The sequence below is a fragment of the Eurytemora carolleeae genome, unplaced genomic scaffold (assembly GCF_000591075.1).
Source record: "Eurytemora carolleeae unplaced genomic scaffold, Eaff_2.0 scaffold1611, whole genome shotgun sequence".
Taxonomy (NCBI): Eukaryota; Metazoa; Arthropoda; class Copepoda; order Calanoida; family Temoridae; genus Eurytemora; species Eurytemora carolleeae.
Window position 1 is genome coordinate 1 of NW_019397514.1, and position 5201 is coordinate 5201.

At 33.4% G+C, this 5201-nt stretch overlaps 1 long non-coding RNA gene across 1 annotated transcript; it reads left to right on the top strand.

Annotated features, from left to right (window-relative positions):
• Positions 1–150: 150 nt before the first annotated feature.
• Positions 151–2506, top strand: LOC111714683 (uncharacterized). The gene is made up of 2 exons (XR_002768034.1): positions 151–257; positions 1417–2506. It is a non-coding gene; the product is annotated as an uncharacterized LOC111714683 (long non-coding RNA).
• Positions 2507–5201: the final 2695 nt, after the last annotated feature.

Genomic DNA, 5201 nt, shown 5'->3' on the forward strand with positions numbered 1-5201 from the left:
AATAAATAAATAAATAAATGAATAAATGAATAAATGAATAAATGAATAAATGAATAAATAAATAAATGAATAAATGAGTAAATGAATAAATGAATAAATGAATAAATGAATAGGTGAAAGGATGCATAAATGAATAAATGAATAAATGAATAAATGAATACATAAATAAATGAATACATAAATAAATGAATAGTTTTGGTATCGGATGTGGAAGGGAAGGTGTCCCTGGAGTCTATACAAGAGTTCCGTCCTTTAAGGTAATTAAAGGGACTCCACTGTTTTAACTGATAAAATATATTCTGTAAGATCAAGGGCAATATTTTCTCAAATGCTAAATACAAATGCGAGTTCTAAATGCATGTAAAATCAAGAAACCTGAGTTTTTTTTTCAGGATATTATTTGATCAAAACACCGTAAAGGGACTTTAGACGTAATTTCAAATGACCCTCCATTTGTTGAGTGGTGTGTACGATTCAGAATAGTACCCTTTAAAACGTTGACTAATGACGGGTGTCTGAGGTATCCTTTTTAATCTACAGAAGCACATAGAATTGTTGTTTATTTTGTTAATCAGCTGTTTTATAATTTAAAAAGTATCAATTTTTTCTAAAAGTCGTACAAGATTAACACGTAGATTCAATTTTTTAACCGATTTAGATTTACGATGTTCAGTAATTTCGAGTAATATTTAGTATGTAACATCGTTACGTCAGCTGTATTTATTGAACACGTTGAGGTTTACGCCAATTCGAGCACACAGCTTGATCACGTCTCTATGGACAGTCAAAGGTTTAAAGGATACCGTTGTAAATCGGACATTGCCATTTTTGCATTCACTTGAAATTAAATTTACAGGATATAGATTTAGTTTTTTTAAGGGGATAGAAAACATTTTAATTTCTCTTTAAAGAGAGGAGAAAAACCTTCGATTTAAAAAAAGGATTCTGATATATATCCTTTACCTCAGCAGTCACCATATTATTCTGATATATATCCTTTACCTCACCAGTCACCATATTATTCTGATATATATCCTTTACCTCACCAGTCACCATATTATTCTGATATATATCCTTTACCTCACCAGTCACCATATTATTCTGATATATATCCTTTACCTCACCAGTCACCATATTAACCATTATTCACAAAGTGCTCCCTTTAATCTTTATATATTCTTTGCTTGCTTGTTTGTTTGTTTGTTTGTAAACAATAAACGTCAAAACGGCTGAACCAATCGGGCTCAAATTTTGTGTGCAGGGACTTTTCATGTCCTCGCAAAAAATCCGCAAACATTTTTTTTGCAATATATACAAAGAGAAAGTGTTAACAATTGAAATAAAAGATGTATTTAATATTTATTTATTTATATATTTATTTAATATGTTTTATTTATTTATATATTTATTTTTCAGGCTTGGATGGAGGATACCATTCTCAGTAGTGGACAGTTTTAAACCAATCTGTTTTATAATTTGATCAATCAACCAGTTCATTAATCAACCAGCTGATTAATCAACCAGTTGATCAATCAGCTATTTGATCAGTCTTCTAGTTGATCAATTAACCAGGTGATCATTCAACCAGCTGATCAATCAACTAGCTGATCATTCAACCAGCTGATCATTCAACCACCTCATTAATCAACCACTTGATTTATCAACTATTTGATCAATCTTCTAGTTGATCAATAAATCAGGTGACCAATCAACCAGTTGACCAATCAACCAGCTGATCAATAAACTAGTTGATCAATCAACTAGTTAATCAATCAACCAGTTGATGAATCAACCAGTTGATCAATCAACCAGTTGATCAATAAACCAGTTGATCAATCAACCAGTTGACCAATAAATCAGTTGATCAATAAATCAGTTGATCAATCAATCAGTTGATCAATCAACCAGTTGATCAATCAACCAGTTGATCAATCAACCAGTTGATCAATCAACAAGTTGATCAATCAACCAGTTGATCAATCAACCATTTGACCAATCAACCATTTGATCAATCAACCTGTTGATCAATCAACCAGTTGATCAATCAACCAGTTGATCAATCAACCAGTTGATCAATCAATCAGTTCATCAATAAACCAGTTGATCAATCAACCAGTTGATCAATCAACCAGTTGATCAATTAACCAGTTTATCAATCAACCAGTTTATCACTCAACCAGATGATCAATCAACCAGTTGATCAATCAACCAGTTGATCAATGAATCAGTTGATCGATCATTCTAGTAGCTCTAAGAAAGGGAAAGTTCTGGTTGTTCAATGAACAATTAGTTAATTTCAAACAATAATCTAATTTAGTTACGTTTTATATAAAACAAAGTCACATGGGCATATTAAGAGTAAAGTATCTAATAGGGCATGCAATTTTTATTATTATTATTTTTATTATTATCATTATTATTATTATCATTAAAGTCCATATTTCTACTTAACATATTATATTCTCTGTATACTGTAAGTTTTTAAAAATAAATCATATAAAACATTTTTTTTTCTTTACCCTAATGTTCGTGAAGAAAATGAACCGAAAAAAAACTAGTAAAAATGTTTGCTGAAAACCATAAATATAAAAATTCAAGAATTTCTTGAATTTAAGAAAATATAATATAGGGTTACCCACAATGGATGAGACTGTAATGACGACAGAAAACTTTATAAATACGATAATTTAAAGATTGAATTTGCTTCAATGTGTGGAATAAAATTATAAAAAGGTATTTTTAATGATGGTAATATAAAACAAGTTTATAGTTGCACTGAACTGCATGACTTAAGAAAAAGACAGAATAAATTCAGTACTATCGCCTCTGAGGTCTCATCTTTTGTGGGTATCCCTGTTTAAAAGCAGAGCTTCGAAATGCACCTGAATGTCATGCAGTGTTGTTAACCAAAACAAATGATATTACTTCGCTGCAAAGTCGTCTTCGACCAAGATTTTCCCCGGTGCCAAACCAAACAATTTTACACCTCCGACAAATCAATAAACACCTTCACGTGCAGTGCTCACGCTTCAAATTTAGTTCAGCAAGTGTACAGTCTACAAAAGCCGTAAAACTGATTGAAACCTTAGATAGGTCGCATACAGTGGTCATCGTATATAGTAATACAATGAATACGACTTTCGATTTCAATTTTCAACTTTTACCAAGCTTTCAAACAGTGTTAGATGTTTTCCGAAAGGCGTTTTCCCAATGGCTACTTCCCAAGTGACAATTTCCCAAGTGGCACTTTCCCAAATTCGCCATTTCCAAAGTGGCAACTTCCCAAAGGTTAGGTTAGGACCTCTGAGGCGGCGTAGGCTGCAATGGGGTCCGAGCACAGCAGCTAGAATAGGCTAGGGGGCCGTGCGCTGCGGCTATAACAGGCTAGGGGCCAAGCGTTGCGGCTAGGACAGACTTGGGAAGTCGCCGCTTGGGAAATTTCACATTAGGGAAGTTGCCACTTGGGAAGTTGCCGCTTGGGAAAATGCCTTTGGGAAAGTACTTAACTTCTTTCAAACAGCATTGATACACAAAGCATGGAAGCAAAGAGAAGCTGTAACTTAACAGCTCCTCTATTTTTACATGTAATTTTTATAACATAGGGTTATCTACATCTTAGGAGCTTTGCAACATTTTTAAAGTGACTTCCAATATTTGGTAAAAAGCTTTGAGCGTATCTTGAATTTTAGAACAAATCTGCAATAAATCAACATTAGGCGGTTAGCCACATTTTTAATAAATATTTTAATTGAAGATTTCAGATTTTAAAAATTTCATATTAGCATAACCAGCTACAAAACGTAGTTAAAATACAGGGTTACCCCAAGAATATGAGACTTAAATGATGACCACAAACTTCTAAAATGACTCAAAATAATGCAATGGTTTAAGAATTTGTCAGCTGTATGTGACAAATTTGCAGTCAACGGTCATCTAAGTACTTGGAAAAGAAACAATTATATGTAAAAGCTAAAGGAAACCATTTATATTTTACGAAAACATATTGATGAAATCCTTAGAGTCGTCTGTGAAGTCTAATCTTGTGCATTTTTATTTAATATTCCCATTTGAAAAAGAAGTTAGCTAGGGTCGTCTTCTATTTTTAAATATTTGCCTAGAGCTTTGGATCTCTGGATCTCTGTTCTGGATCGCTTGATCTCTCTATCTCGAACACTGGATCTCTGGATCTCTGGATCTCTGGATCTCGGAATCTGAATCTCTGGATCTCTGTATCTCAGACTCTGGATCTCTTCATCTCTGTATCTCGGAATCTGGATCTCTGGTCGGGATCTCTGGATCTCTGGATCAATGGATCTCGGACTCTGGATCTCTGGATCTGTGGATCTCTGGATCTCTGGATCTGTGGATCTCTGGATCTCTGGATCTCTGGATGATCTTTGGATCTCGGACTCTGGATCTCTGGATCTCTGGATCTCTGGATCTCTGGATCTCTGAATCTCGGACTCTGGACGCTATAATCTGATGAAGGAAATTAAAGAAAAGAAAGTTATAATACAAAACCAAATATGTGTACAATAAATATTTGTAAAACTACTGCGCGCAGTAATTGAGCTTATAGATAGCTAAGAGCTGTTTTCACAAAGCCCCCCTGTAATCCTTAAGTTTTTTTGGAATAGGTATAAAAATGACAGTTTGAAGAGTACTTGATTTTATTTAAACTGAGTTAATTGCAACAAACTTTGATTACAAATAAAAGCAATCCTGTAAAAAGCTAATTAAATGTTCAGAGCAATTTAGTCGTCTCATGCTTTATCTTTGGTAACAGTTGCAAGGTTGTATACATATAGGTATAAATATTCGGAATGATCTCAAATAAAGGTAAACTAGGCTTTTAGGGCGCTTCGCGCCCATCTTCTATTTAAATCGTGAACATGTTCTTTTAAAACAAAGAAAAAAATCTTGCGGATTTAAAAAAAATTCGCGGATTTTCAAGAATGTAAATTTCTTACAAAATTGAAAACCTTTAAAACACATTTTTTTTATCATTCATAAACCTTCCCTGTGGTCACGTGATGTCCCAGAAAAAATTTGGGCCCGATCGGTTCAGCCGTTTTGACGTTTATTGGATACAAGCAAACAAACAGACAGACAAGCCAAATTTATACATAGATGTCGTCTTTTTTGCAATTGCCACTATAAATCCTCTTATGACGTTTATTTATATTGAACAAATATTGATT